This window comes from Oncorhynchus tshawytscha, linkage group LG07, assembly GCF_018296145.1.
Source record: "Oncorhynchus tshawytscha isolate Ot180627B linkage group LG07, Otsh_v2.0, whole genome shotgun sequence".
NCBI classification, from domain to species: Eukaryota; Metazoa; Chordata; class Actinopteri; order Salmoniformes; family Salmonidae; genus Oncorhynchus; species Oncorhynchus tshawytscha.
In genome coordinates, this window is record NC_056435.1 from 75,639,279 (window position 1) to 75,656,284 (window position 17,006).

The 17,006-nt window shown below is 34.3% G+C and overlaps 1 pseudogene; it reads left to right on the plus strand.

Annotated features, from left to right (window-relative positions):
* LOC121846745 overlaps positions 1 to 17,006 on the plus strand; it is a 171,846-nt pseudogene that overhangs the window by 47,168 nt on the left and 107,672 nt on the right.

The following is a 17,006-nucleotide window of genomic DNA, read 5'->3' on the forward strand; positions in this document are numbered from 1 at the left end:
TTACATGACATGGTTGTTTGGTTCTCTCTCACACCTCTCTCAGGATGGACAGTATAGTGGAGAGCCCTCAGATTGTGCGGAGGTTGTCGTGGGTAGAGAACTACTGGCCAGACGATGCTCTCCTGGGGAAACCTAAAGTCACTAAGTACTGTCTGATCGGTGTTAAAGACAGCTACACTGACTTCCACATCGAGTGTGGAGGGGCCTCCGTATGGTACCACGTACTCAAGGTATGACACAGTTAATCACCTTATTTATCCAGGTAGGTTCATCAAGAAAACATGTCTGTACAGCCAGTATGCAATGTGCAGTACGCTGAACAAGGAGGAGTCCTTAGGCACGGTTATAATGATCAACTAAAACTCACTATTCCCTATATAGTGCACGACGTTAGACCAGGGCCCTATTCCCTATATAGTGCACTACTTTAGACCAGGGCCCTATTCCCTATATAGTGCACTATGTTAGACCAGGGCCCTATTCCCTATATAATGCACTACTTTAGACCAGGGCCCTATTCCCTATATATTGCACTACTATAGACCAGGGTCCTATTCCCTGTATAGTGCACTACTTTAGACCAGGGCCCTATTCCCTATATAATGCACTACTTTAGACCAGGGCCCTATTCCCTATATAATGCACTACTATAGACCAGGGCCCTATTCCCTGTATAGTGCACTACTTTAGACCAGGGCCCTATTCCCTATATAGTGCACTACTTTAGACCAGGGCCTCTGTAGCATGAGTCTATAACTAACCATAAACAATCAAAACAATGATAAACTGGTCCTGTTGTTTCCAGGGAGAGAAGATCTTCTTCCTGATCAAGCCCACGTCAGCCAACCTATCGCTGTACGAGCGCTGGAGGTCCTCAGCCAATCACACAGAGATGTTCTTCGCTGACCAGGTGGACAAGTGTTACAAGTGCACTCTGAAGCAGGGACAGACCCTATTCATACCATCAGGTTAGTGCACTCTGAAGTAGGGACAGACCCTATTCATACCATCAGGTTAGTGCACTCTGAAGCAGGGACCATCAGGTTAGTGCCCTCTGAAGTAGGGACCATCAGGTTAGTGCACTCTGAAGTAGGGACCATCAGGTTAGTGCACTCTAAAGTAGGGACCATCAGGTTAGTGCACTCTAAAGTAGGGACCATCAGGTTAGTGCACTCTAAAGTAGGGACCATCAGGTTAGTGCACTCTGAAGCAGGGACCATCAGGTTAGTGCCCTCTGAAGTAGGGACCATCAGGTTAGTGCACTCTGAAGTAGGGACAGACCCTATTCATACCATCAGGTTAGTGCACTCTAAAGTAGGGAGCATCAGGTTAGTGGACTCTGAAGTAGGGACCATCAGGTTAGTGCACTCTGAAGTAGGGACAGACCCTATTCATACCATCAGGTTAGTGCACTCTGAAGTAGGGACCATCAGGTTAGTGCCCTCTGAAGTAGGGACCATCAGGTTAGTGTACTCTGAAGTAGGGACAGACCCTATTCATACCATCAGGTTAGTGCCCTCTGAAGCAGGGACAGACCCTATTCATACCATCAGGTTAGTGCACTCTAAAGTAGGGACCATCAGGTTAGTGCACTCTAAAGTAGGGACCATCAGGTTAGTGCACTCTAAAGTAGGGACCATCAGGTTAGTGCACTCTGAAGCAGGGAGCATCAGGTTAGTGCACTCTGAAGTAGGGAGCATCAGGTTAGTGCCCTCTGAAGTAGGGACAGACCCTATTCATACCATCAGGTTAGTGCCCTCTGAAGTAGGGACAGACCCTATTCATACCATCAGGTTAGTGGACTCTGAAGTAGGGACAGACCCTATTCATACCATCAGGTTAGTGCACTCTGAAGTAGTGTTCATACCATCAGGTTAGTGCACTCTGAAGTAGGGACAGACCCTATTCATACCATCAGGTTAGTGCACTCTGAAGTAGGGACCATCAGGTTAGTGCACTCTGAAGCAGGGACCATCAGGTTAGTGCACTCTGAAGTAGGGACCATCAGGTTAGTGCACTCTGAAGTAGTGTTCATACCATCAGGTTAGTGCACTCTGAAGTAGGGACCATCAGGTTAGTGCACTCTGAAGCAGGGACCATCAGGTTAGTGCACTCTGAAGCAGGGACCATCAGGTTAGTGCACTCTGAAGCAGGGACCATCAGGTTAGTGCACTCTGAAGTAGGGACCATCAGGTTAGTGCACTCTGAAGTAGTGTTCATACCATCAGGTTAGTGCACTCTGAAGTAGGGACAGACCCTATTCATACCATCAGGTTAGTGCACTCTGAAGTAGGGACCATCAGGTTAGTGCAATCTGAAGTAGGGACCATCAGGTTAGTGCACTCTGAAGTAGGCACCATCAGGTTAGTGCACTCTGAAGTAGGCACCATCAGGTTAGTGCACTCTGAAGTAGTGACCATCAGGTTAGTGCACTCTGAAGTAGGGACCATCAGGTTAGTGCACTCTGAAGTAGTGTTCATACCATCAGGTTAGTGCACTCTGAAGTAGCGACCATCAGGTTAGTGCACTCTGAAGTAGTGACCATCAGGTTAGTGCACTCTCAAGTAGGGTCAGACCCTATTCATACCATCAGGTTAGTGCACTCTGAAGTAGTGACCATCAGGTTAGTGCACTCTGAAGTAGGGACCATCAGGTTAGTGCACTCTCAAGTAGGGTCAGACCCTATTCATACCATCAGGTTAGTGCACTCTGAAGTAGGGAGCATCAGGTTAGTGCACTCTGAAGTAGTGTTCATACCATCAGGTTAGTGCACTCTGAAGTAGGGACCATCAGGTTAGTGCACTCTGAAGTAGGGACCATCAGGTTAGTGCACTCTAAAGTAGGGACCATCAGGTTAGTGCACTCTAAAGCAGGGACCATCAGGTTAGTGCACTCTAAAGTAGGGACCATCAGGTTAGTGCACTCTCAAGTAGTGTTCATACCATCAGGTTAGTGCACTCTGAAGTAGTGTTCATACCATCAGGTTAGTGCACTCTGAAGTAGGGACCATCAGGTTAGTGCACTCTGAAGTAGGGACAGACCCTATTCATACCATCAGGTTAGTGCAATCTGAAGTAGGGACCATCAGGTTAGTGCACTCTGAAGTAGGGAGCATCAGGTTAGTGCACTCTGAAGCAGGGACAGAGCCTATTCATACCATCAGGTTAGTGGACTCTGAAGTAGGGAGCATCAGGTTAGTGCACTCTGAAGTAGTGTTCATACCATCAGGTTAGTGCACTCTGAAGTAGGGACCATCAGGTTAGTGCACTCTGAAGTAGTGTTCATACCATCAGGTTAGTGCACTCTGAAGTAGGGACCATCAGGTTAGTGCACTCTGAAGTAGGGACAGAGCCTATTCATACCATCAGGTTAGTGCACTCTGAAGCAGGGACCATCAGGTTAGTGCACTCTGAAGTAGTGTTCATACCATCAGGTTAGTGCACTCTGAAGTAGGGACCATCAGGTTAGTGCACTCTGAAGCAGGGACCATCAGGTTAGTGCACTCTGAAGCAGGGACCATCAGGTTAGTGCACTCTGAAGTAGGGACCATCAGGTTAGTGCACTCTGAAGCAGGGACCATCAGGTTAGTGCACTCTGAAGCAGGGACCATCAGGTTAGTGCACTCTGAAGTAGGGACCATCAGGTTAGTGCACTCTGAAGCAGGGACCATCAGGTTAGTGCACTCTGAAGTAGCGACCATCAGGTTAGTGCACTCTGAAGTAGGGACCATCAGGTTAGTGCACTCTGAAGTAGGGACCATCAGGTTAGTGCACTCTGAAGTAGGGACCATCAGGTTAGTGCACTCTGAAGCAGGGACCATCAGGTTAGTGCACTCTGAAGCAGGGACCATCAGGTTAGTGCACTCTGAAGTAGGGACCATCAGGTTAGTGCACTCTGAAGCAGGGACCATCAGGTTAGTGCACTCTGAAGTAGCGACCATCAGGTTAGTGCACTCTGAAGTAGGGACCATCAGGTTAGTGCACTCTGAAGTAGGGACCATCAGGTTAGTGCACTCTGAAGTAGGGACAGACCCTATTCATACCATCAGGTTAGTGCACTCTGAAGTAGGGACAGACCCTAGGAGGGGGATGAATGAGGTGAGAGGAAGGGGATGAATGAGGTGAGAGGAGGGGGGATGAATGAGGTGAGAGGAGGGGGGGATGAATGAGGTGAGAGGAGGGGGATGAATGAGGTGAGAGGAGGGGGATGAATGAGGTGAGAGGAGGGGGATGAATGAGGTGAGAGGAAGGGGATGAATGAGGGGAGAGGAGGGGGATGAATGAGCCAATTGTAAACTGTATATAATGTATGTAATGTGTTGGTGTGTATATAATGTGTTGGTGTGTATATAATGTGTTGGTGTGTATATAATGTGTTGGTGTGTATATAATGTGTGTATATAATGTGTTGGTGTGTATGTAATGTGTTAGTGTGTACATAATGTGTTGGTGTGTATGTAATGTGTTGGTGTGTATATAATGTGTGTATATAATGTGTTGGTGTGTATATAATGTGTTGGTGTGTATATAATGTGTGTATAGAATGTGTTGGTGTGTATGTAATGTGTGTATACAATGTGTTAGTGTGTATGTAATGTGTATATATAATGTGTTGGTGTGTATATAACGTGTGTATATAATGTGTTGGTGTGTATATAATGTGTGTATATAATGTGTTGGTGTGTATATAATGTGTGTATATAATGTGTTGGTGTGTATATAATGTGTTGGTGTGTATATAATGTGTGTATATAATGTGTTAGTGTGTATATAATGTGTTGGTGTGTATATAATGTGTGTATATAATGTGTTGGTGTGTATATAATGTGTTAGTGTGTATATAATGTGTTGGTGTGTATATAATGTGTGTATATAATGTGTTGGTGTGTATATAATGTGTATATAATGTGTTAGTGTGTATATAATGTGTGTAAATAATGTGTTGGTGTGTATATAATGTGTGTATGTAATGTGTATGTAATGTGTTGGTGTGTATATAATGTGTTGGTGTGTATATAATGTGTGTATATAATGTGTTGGTGTGTATATAATGTGTGTATGTAATGTGTATGTAATGTGTTGGTGTGTATATAATGTGTGTATATAATGTGTTGGTGTGTATGTAATGTGTTGGTGTGTATATAATGTGTGTATATAATGTGTTGGTGTGTATGTAATGTGTGTATATAATGTGTTGGTGTGTATATAATGTGTGTATATAATGTGTTAGTGTGCATATAATGTGTGTATATAATGTGTTGGTGTGTATATAATGTGTTGGTGTGTATATAATGTGTTGGTGTGTATATAATGTGTTGGTGTGTATATAATGTGTGTATATAATGTGTTGGTGTGTATATAATGTGTGTATATAATGTGTTGGTGTGTATATAATGTGTGTATATAATGTGTTGGTGTGTATATAATGTGTGTATATAATGTGTGTATATAATGTGTTAGTGTGTATATAATGTGTTGGTGTGTATATTATGTGTTGGTGTGTATATAATGTGTTGGTGTGTATATAATGTGTTGGTGTGTATATAATGTGTGTATATAATGTGTTGGTGTGTATATAATGTGTGTATATAATGTGTGTATATAATGTGTTAGTGTGTATGTAATGTGTTGGTGTGTATATAATGTGTTGGTGTGTATATAATGTGTGTATATAATGTGTTGGTGTGTATGTAATGTGTTGGTGTGTATATAATGTGTGTATATAATGTGTTGGTGTGTATGTAATGTGTGTATATAATGTGTTGGTGTGTATATAATGTGTGTATATAAGGTGTTGGTGTGTATATAATGTGTTGGTGTGTATATAATGTGTTGGTGTGTATGTAATGTGTGTATATAATGTGTTGGTGTGTATATAATGTGTGTATGTAATGTGTTGGTGTGTATGTAATGTGTTGGTGTGTATATAATGTGTTGGTGTGTATATAATGTGTGTATATAATGTGTTGGTGTGTATATAATGTGTGTATATAATGTGTTGGTGTGTATATAATGTGTTGGTGTGTATATAATGTGTTGGTGTGTATATAATGTGTGTATATAATGTGTTGGTGTGTATATAATGTGTTGGTGTGTATATAATGTGTTGGTGTGTATATAATGTGTGTATATAATGTGTTGGTGTGTATATAATGTGTGTATATAATGTGTTGGTGTGTATGTAATGTGTGTATATAATGTGTTGGTGTGTATATAATGTGTGTATATAAGGTGTTGGTGTGTATATAATGTGTTGGTGTGTATATAATGTGTTGGTGTGTATGTAATGTGTGTATATAATGTGTTGGTGTGTATATAATGTGTGTATGTAATGTGTTGGTGTGTATGTAATGTGTTGGTGTGTATATAATGTGTGTATATAATGTGTTGGTGTGTATATAATGTGTGTATATAATGTGTTGGTGTGTATATAATGTGTTGGTGTGTATATAATGTGTTGGTGTGTATATAATGTGTGTATATAATGTGTTGGTGTGTATATAATGTGTTGGTGTGTATATAATGTGTTGGTGTGTATATAATGTGTGTATATAATGTGTTGGTGTGTATATAATGTGTGTATGTAATGTGTTGGTGTGTATATAATGTGTTGGTGTGTATATAATGTGTGTATATAATGTGTTGGTGTGTATATAATGTGTGTATATAATGTGTTGGTGTGTATATAATGTGTTGGTGTGTATATAATGTGTTGGTGTGTATATAATGTGTGTATGTAATGTGTTGGTGTATATAATGTGTTGGTGTGTATATAATGTGTGTATATAATGTGTTGGTGTGTATATAATGTGTGTATATAATGTGTATGTAATGTGTTGGTGTGTATATAATGTGTTGGTATGTAATGTGTTGGTGTGTATATAATGTGTGTATATAATGTGTTGGTGTGTATATAATGTGTGTATGTAATGTGTTGGTGTGTATATAATGTGTTGGTGTGTATATAATGTGTGTATGTAATGTCTATATAATGTGTTGGTGTGTATATGATGTGTGTATGTAATGTCTATATAATGTGTTGGTGTGTATATAATGTGTTGGTATGTAATGTGTTGGTGTGTATATAATGTGTTGGTGTGTATATAATGTGTATGTAATGTGTTGGTGTGTATATAATGTGTTGGTGTGTATATAATGTGTATGTAATGTGTTGGTGTGTATATAATGTGTGTATGTAATGTCTATATAATGTGTTGGTGTGTATATAATGTGTGTATATAATGTGTATGTAATGTGTTGGTGTGTATATAATGTGTTGGTATGTAATGTGTTGGTGTGTATATAATGTGTTGGTGTGTATATAATGTGTTGGTGTGTATATAATGTGTGTATGTAATGTCTATATAATGTGTTGGTGTGTATATAATGTGTGTATATAATGTGTATGTAATGTGTTGGTGTGTATATAATGTGTTGGTATGTAATGTGTTGGTGTGTATATAATGTGTTGGTGTGTATATAATGTGTGTATGTAATGTCTATATAATGTGTTGGTGTGTATATAATGTGTGTATATAATGTGTATGTAATGTGTTGGTGTGTATATAATGTGTTGGTATGTAATGTGTTGGTGTGTATATAATGTGTATATAATGTGTTGGTGTGTATATAATGTGTGTATATAATGTGTTGTTGTGTATGTAATGTGTTGGTATGTAATGTGTTGGTGTATATAATGTGTTAGTGTGTATACAATGTGTGTATATAATGTGTTGGTGTGTATGTAATGTGTGCATATAATGTGTTAGTGTGTATATAATGTGTTAGTGTGTATATGTGTTGGTGTGTATATAATGTGTTGGTGTGTATATAATGTGTGTATATAATGTGTTGTTGTGTATATAATGTCTGTATATAATGTGTTGGTGTGTATATAATGTGTATATAATGTGTTAGTGTGTATGTAATGTGTTGGTATGTAATGTGTTGGTGTGTATATAATGTGTTAGTGTGTATACAATGTGTGTATATAATGTGTTGGTGTGTATGTAATGTGTGCATATAATGTGTTAGTGTGTATATAATGTGTTGGTGTGTATATAATGTCTGTATATAATGTGTTGGTGTGTATATAATGTGTATATAATGTGTTAGTGTGTATGTAATGTGTTGGTATGTAATGTGTTGGTGTGTATATAATGTGTTAGTGTGTATACAATGTGTGTATATAATGTGTTGGTGTGTATGTAATGTGTGCATATAATGTGTTAGTGTGTATATAATGTGTTAGTGTGTATATGTGTTGGTGTGTATATAATGTGTTGGTGTGTATATAATGTGTGTATATAATGTGTTGTTGTGTATATAATGTGTGTATGTAATGTGTTGGTGTGTATGTAATGTGTGTATATAATGTGTTGTTGTGTATATAATGTGTGTATATAATGTGTTGGTGTGTATATAATGTGTTAGTGTGTATATAATGTGTTGGTGTGTATATAATGTCTGTATATAATGTGTTGGTGTGTATATAATGTGTATATAATGTGTTAGTGTGTATGTAATGTGTTGGTATGTAATGTGTTGGTGTGTATATAATGTGTTAGTGTGTATACAATGTGTGTATATAATGTGTTGGTGTGTATGTAATGTGTGCATATAATGTGTTAGTGTGTATATAATGTGTTAGTGTGTATATGTGTTGGTGTGTATATAATGTGTTGGTGTGTATATAATGTGTGTATATAATGTGTTAGTGTGTATATAATGTGTTGGTGTGTATATAATGTCTGTATATAATGTGTTGGTGTGTATATAATGTGTATATAATGTGTTAGTGTGTATATAATGTGTGTATATAATGTGTTGGTGTGTATATAATGTGTTGGTGTGTATATAATGTGTGTATATAATGTGTTGGTGTGTATATAATGTGTTGGTGTGTATATAATGTGTGTATATAATGTGTTGGTGTGTATATAATGTGTGTATATAATGTGTTGGTGTGTATATAATGTGTGTATATAATGTGTTGGTGTGTATATAATGTGTATGTAATGTGTTGGTGTGTATATAATGTGTTGGTGTGTATATAATGTGTGTATATAATGTGTATGTAATGTGTATGTAATGTGTTGGTGTTTATAATGTGTTGGTATGTAATGTGTTGGTGTGTATATAATGTGTTGGTGTGTATATAATGTGTGTTTATAATGTGTTAGTGTGTATATAATGTGTGTATATAATGTGTGTATATAATGTGTGTATATAATGTGTTGGTGTGTATATAATGTGTGTATATAATGTGTGTATATAATGTGTTGGTGTGTGTATATAATGTGTGTATATAATGTGTGTATATAATGTGTTGGTGTGTATATAATGTGTGTATATAATGTGTTGGTGTGTATATAATGTGTGTATATAATGTGTTGGTGTGTATATAATGTGTGTATATAATGTGTTGGTGTTTATAATGTGTTGGTGTGTATATAATGTGTGTATATAATGTGTTGGTTGTGTATATAATGTGTTGGTGTGCATATAATGTTTGTATGTAATGTGTTGGTGTGTATATAATGTGTGTATATAATGTGTTAGTGTGTATGTAATGTGTGTATATAATGTGTTAGTGTGTATATAATGTGTTAGTGTGTATGTAATGTGTTGGTGTGTATATAATGTGTTGGTGTGTATATAATGTGTTAGTGTGTATATAATGTGTTGGTGTGTATATAATGTGTTGGTGTGTATATAATGTGTTGGTGTGTATATAATGTGTTGGTGTGTATGTAATGTGTTGGTGTGTATATAATGTGTGTATGTAATGTGTTGGTGTGTATATAATGTGTTGGTGTGTATATAATGTGTTGGTGTGTATATAATGTGTGTATATAATGTGTTAGTGTGTATATAATGTGTTAGTGTGTATATAATGTGTTAGTGTGTATATAATGTGTTGGTGTGTATATAATGTGTGTATATAATGTGTTGGTGTGTATATAATGTGATGGTGTGTATATAATGTGATGGTGTGTATATAATGTGTTAGTGTGTATATAATGTGTTGGTGTGTATATAATGTGTTGGTGTGTATATAATGTGATTGTGTGTATATAATGTGTTAGTGTGTATATAATGTGTTAGTGTGTATATAATGTGTTGGTGTGTATATAATGTGTTGGTGTGTATATAATGTGTGTATATAATGTGTTGGTGTGTATATAATGTGTGTATATAATGTGTTAGTGTGTATATAATGTGTGTATATAATGTGTTGGTGTGTATATAATGTGTGTATGTAATGTGTTGGTGTGTATATAATGTGTGTATGTAATATGTTAGTGTGTATATAATGTGTTGGTGTGTATATAATGTGTGTATATAATGTGTTGGTATGTAATGTGTTGGTGTGTATATAATGTGTGTATATAATGTGTTGGTGTGTATATAATGTGTGTATATAATGTGTTGGTGTGTATGTAATGTGTTAGTGTGTATATAATGTGTTGGTGTGTATATAATGTGTGTATATAATGTGTTGGTGTGTATATAATGTGTTGGTGTGTATATAATGTGTTAGTGTGTATATAATGTGTGTATGTAATGTGTTAGTGTGTATATAATGTGTGTATATAATGTGTTGGTGTGTATATAATGTGTTAGTGTGTATATAATGTGTGTATGTAATGTGTTAGTGTGTATATAATGTGTGTATATAATGTGTTGGTGTGTATATAATGTGTTAGTGTGTATATAATGTGTGTATATAATGTGTTAGTGTGTATATGTGTTGGTATGTAATGTGTTGGTGTGTATATAATGTGTGTATATAATGTGTTGGTGTGTATATAATGTGTATGTAATGTGTTAGTGTGTATATAATGTGTGTATATAATGTGTTGGTGTTTGTATGTAATGTGTATGTAATGTGTTGGTGTGTATATAATGTGTTGGTGTGTATATAATGTGTGTATATAATGTGTTGGTGTGTATATAATGTGTGTATATAATGTGTTGGTGTGTATATAATGTGTGTATGTAATGTGTTGGTGTGTATATAATGTGTGTATATAATGTGTTGGTGTGTATATAATGTGTGTATATAATGTGTGTATATAATGTGTTGGTGTGTATATAATGTGTTGGTGTGTATAGAATGTGTGTATATAATGTGTTGGTGTGTATATAATGTGTATATAATGTGTGTATATAATGTGTTAGTGTGTATATAAAATGTTAGTGTGTATATAATGTGTTGGTGTGTATGTAATGTGTTGGTGTGTGTAATGTGTTGGTGTGTATATAATGTGTTGGTGTGTATATAATGTGTTGGTGTGTATATAATGTGTTAATGTGTATATAATGTGTTGGTGTGTATGTAATGTGTGTATATAATGTGTTGGTGTGTATATAATGTGTTGGTGTGTATATAATGTGTGTATATAATGTGTTGGTGTGTATATAATGTGTGTATGTAATGTGTTGGTGTGTATATTATGTGTTGGTGTGTATATAATGTGTTGGTGTGTATGTAATGTGTGTATATAATGTGTTGTTGTGTATATAATGTGTTGGTGTGTATATAATGTGTGTATATAATGTGTTGGTGTGTATATAATGTGTTGGTGTGTATAATGTGTGTATATAATGTGTTGGTGTGTATATAATGTGTATGTAATGTGTTGGTGTGTATATAATGTGTTGGTGTGTATATAATGTGTATATAATGTGTTGGTGTGTATATAATGTGTGTATATAATGTGTTGGTGTGTATATAATGTGTATGTAATGTGTTGGTGTGTATATAATGTGTTGGTGTGTATATAATGTGTATATAATGTGTTGGTGTGTATATAATGTGTGTATATAATGTGTTGGTGTGTATATAATGTGTGTATGTAATGTGTTGGTGTGTATATAATGTGTTGGTGTGTATATAATGAGTTGGTGTGTATATAATGTGTTGGTGTGTATATAATGTGTTGGTGTGTATATAATGTGTTGGTGTGTATATAATGTGTATGTAATGTGTTGGTGTGTATATAATGTGTGTATATAATGTGTTGGTGTGTATATAATGTGTTGGTGTGTATATAATGTGTGTATATAATGTGTTGGTGTGTATATAATGTGTTGGTGTGTATATAATGTGTTGGTGTGTATGTAATGTGTGTATATAATGTGTTGGTGTGTATATAATGTGTTGGTGTGTATATAATGTGTGTATGTAATGTGTTGGTGTGTATATAATGTGTTGGTGTGTATATAATGTGTTGGTGTGTATATAATGTGTTGGTGTGTATGTAATGTGTGTATATAATGTGTTGGTGTGTATATAATGTGTTGGTGTGTATATAATGTGTGTATGTAATGTGTTGGTGTGTATATAATGTGTTGGTGTGTATATAATGTGTTGGTGTGTATGTAATGTGTGTATATAATGTGTTGGTGTGTATATAATGTGTTGGTGTGTATAATGTGTGTATATAATGTGTTGGTGTGTATGTAATGTGTGTATATAATGTGTTGGTGTGTATATAATGTGTTGGTGTGTATAATGTGTGTATATAATGTGTTGGTGTGTATATAATGTGTATGTAATGTGTTGGTGTGTATATAATGTGTTGGTGTGTATATAATGTGTTGGTGTGTATATAATGTGTGTATATAATGTGTTGGTGTGTATATAATGTGTTGGTGTGTATATAATGTGTGTATGTAATGTGTTGGTGTGTATATAATGTGTTGGTGTGTATATAATGTGTTGGTGTGTATATAATGTGTTGGTGTGTATATAATGTGTGTATATAATGTGTTGGTGTGTATATAATGTGTGTATGTAATGTGTTGGTGTGTATATAATGTGTGTATATTATGTGTTGGTGTGTATATAATGTGTTGGTGTGTATGTAATGTGTGTATATAATGTGTTGGTGTGTATGTAATGTGTTAGTGTGTATGTAATGTGTGTATATAATGTGTTAGTGTGTATATAATGTGTTAGTGTGTATGTAATGTGTTGGTGTGTATATCATGTGTTGGTGTGTATATAATGTGTTAGTGTGTATATAATGTGTTGGTGTGTATATAATGTGTTGGTGTGTATATAATGTGTTGGTGTGTATATAATGTGTTGGTGTGTATGTAATGTGTTGGTGTGTATATAATGTGTGTATGTAATGTGTTGGTGTGTATATAATGTGTTGGTGTGTATATAATGTGTTGGTGTGTATATAATGTGTGTATATAATGTGTTAGTGTGTATATAATGTGTTAGTGTGTATATAATGTGTTAGTGTGTATATAATGTGTTGGTGTGTATATAATGTGTGTATATAATGTGTATGTAATGTGTTGGTGTGTATATAATGTGTTGGTATGTAATGTGTTGGTGTGTATATAATGTGTGTATATAATGTGTTGGTGTGTATATAATGTGTGTATATAATGTGTTGTGTATGTAATGTGTTGGTATGTAATGTGTTGGTGTATATAATGTGTTAGTGTGTATACAATGTGTGTATATAATGTGTTGGTGTGTATGTAATGTGTGCATATAATGTGTTAGTGTGTATATAATGTGTTAGTGTGTATATGTGTTGGTGTGTATATAATGTGTTGGTGTGTATATAATGTGTGTATATAATGTGTTGTTGTGTATATAATGTGTGTATGTAATGTGTTGGTGTGTATGTAATGTGTGTATATAATGTGTTGTTGTGTATATAATGTGTGTATATAATGTGTTGGTGTGTATATAATGTGTTAGTGTGTATATAATGTGTTGGTGTGTATATAATGTCTGTATATAATGTGTTGGTGTGTATATAATGTGTATATAATGTGTTAGTGTGTATGTAATGTGTTGGTATGTAATGTGTTGGTGTGTATATAATGTGTTAGTGTGTATACAATGTGTGTATATAATGTGTTGGTGTGTATGTAATGTGTTGGTGTGTATATAATGTGTTGGTGTGTATATAATGTGTTGGTGTGTATATAATGTGTGTATATAATGTGTTAGTGTGTATATAATGTGTTAGTGTGTATATAATGTGTTAGTGTGTATATAATGTGTTGGTGTGTATATAATGTGTGTATATAATGTGTATGTAATGTGTTGGTGTGTATATAATGTGTTGGTATGTAATGTGTTGGTGTGTATATAATGTGTGTATATAATGTGTTGGTGTGTATATAATGTGTGTATATAATGTGTTGTTGTGTATGTAATGTGTTGGTATGTAATGTGTTGGTGTATATAATGTGTTAGTGTGTATACAATGTGTGTATATAATGTGTTGGTGTGTATGTAATGTGTGCATATAATGTGTTAGTGTGTATATAATGTGTTAGTGTGTATATGTGTTGGTGTGTATATAATGTGTTGGTGTGTATATAATGTGTGTATATAATGTGTTGTTGTGTATATAATGTGTGTATGTAATGTGTTGGTGTGTATGTAATGTGTGTATATAATGTGTTGTTGTGTATATAATGTGTGTATATAATGTGTTGGTGTGTATATAATGTGTTAGTGTGTATATAATGTGTTGGTGTGTATATAATGTCTGTATATAATGTGTTGGTGTGTATATAATGTGTATATAATGTGTTAGTGTGTATGTAATGTGTTGGTATGTAATGTGTTGGTGTGTATATAATGTGTTAGTGTGTATACAATGTGTGTATATAATGTGTTGGTGTGTATGTAATGTGTGCATATAATGTGTTAGTGTGTATATAATGTGTTAGTGTGTATATGTGTTGGTGTGTATATAATGTGTTGGTGTGTATATAATGTGTGTATATAATGTGTTGGTGTGTATATAATGTGTTAGTGTGTATATAATGTGTTGGTGTGTATATAATGTCTGTATATAATGTGTTGGTGTGTATATAATGTGTATATAATGTGTTAGTGTGTATATAATGTGTGTATATAATGTGTTGGTGTGTATATAATGTGTTGGTGTGTATATAATGTGTGTATATAATGTGTTGGTGTGTATATAATGTGTTGGTGTGTATATAATGTGTGTATATAATGTGTTGGTGTGTATATAATGTGTGTATATAATGTGTTGGTGTGTATATAATGTGTGTATATAATGTGTTGGTGTGTATATAATGTGTATGTAATGTGTTGGTGTGTATATAATGTGTTGGTGTGTAATGTGTTGGTGTGTATATAATGTGTGTATATAATGTGTATGTAATGTGTATGTAATGTGTTGGTGTTTATAATGTGTTGGTATGTAATGTGTTGGTGTGTATATAATGTGTTGGTGTGTATATAATGTGTGTATATAATGTGTGTATATAATGTGTTAGTGTGTATATAATGTGTGTATATAATGTGTGTATATAATGTGTGTATATAATGTGTTGGTGTGTATATAATGTGTGTATATAATGTGTTGGTGTGTATATAATGTGTGTATATAATGTGTTGGTGTGTATATAATGTGTGTATATAATGTGTTGGTGTGTATATAATGTGTGTATATAATGTGTTGGTGTGTATATAATGTGTGTATATAATGTGTTGGTGTTTATAATGTGTTGGTGTGTATATAATGTGTGTATATAATGTGTGTATATAATGTGTTGGTGTGTATATAATGTGTTGGTGTGCATATAATGTTTGTATGTAATGTGTTGGTGTGTATATAATGTGTGTATATAATGTGTTGGTGTGTATGTAATGTGTTAGTGTGTATGTAATGTGTGTATATAATGTGTTAGTGTGTATATAATGTGTTAGTGTGTATGTAATGTGTTGGTGTGTATATAATGTGTTGGTGTGTATATAATGTGTTGGTGTGTATATAATGTGTTGGTGTGTATGTAATGTGTTGGTGTGTATATAATGTGTTGGTGTGTATGTAATGTGTTGGTGTGTATATAATGTGTGTATGTAATGTGTTGGTGTGTATATAATGTGTGTATATAATGTGTTAGTGTGTATATAATGTGTTAGTGTGTATATAATGTGTTAGTGTGTATATAATGTGTTGGTGTGTATATAATGTGTGTATATAATGTGTTGGTGTGTATATAATGTGATGGTGTGTATATAATGTGATGGTGTGTATATAATGTGTTAGTGTGTATATAATGTGTTGGTGTATATAATGTGTTGGTGTGTATATAATGTGATTGTGTGTATATAATGTGTTAGTGTGTATATAATGTGTTAGTGTGTATATAATGTGTTGGTGTGTATATAATGTGTTGGTGTGTATATAATGTGTGTATATAATGTGTTGGTGTGTATATAATGTGTTGGTGTGTATATAATGTGTGTATATAATGTGTTAGTGTGTATATAATGTGTGTATATAATGTGTTGGTGTGTATATAATGTGTGTATGTAATGTGTTGGTGTGTATATAATGTGTGTATGTAATGTGTTAGTGTGTATATGTGTTGGTGTGTATATAATGTGTGTATATAATGTGTTGGTATGTAATGTGTTGGTGTGTATATAATGTGTGTATATAATGTGTTGGTGTGTATATAATGTGTGTATATAATGTGTTGGTGTGTATGTAATGTGTTAGTGTGTATATAATGTGTTGGTGTGTATATAATGTGTGTATATAATGTGTTGGTGTGTATATAATGTGTTGGTGTGTATATAATGTGTTAGTGTGTATATAATGTGTGTATGTAATGTGTTAGTGTGTATATAATGTGTGTATATAATGTGTTGGTGTGTATATAATGTGTTAGTGTGTATATAATGTGTGTATGTAATGTGTTAGTGTGTATATAATGTGTGTATATAATGTGTTGGTGTGTATATAATGTGTTAGTGTGTATATAATGTGTGTATATAATGTGTTAGTGTGTATATGTGTTGGTATGTAATGTGTTGGTGTGTATATAATGTGTGTATATAATGTGTTGGTGTGTATATAATGTGTATGTAATGTGTTAGTGTGTATATAATGTGTGTATATAATGTGTTGGTGTTTGTATGTAATGTGTATGTAATGTGTTGGTGTGTATATAATGTGTTGGTGTGTATATAATGTG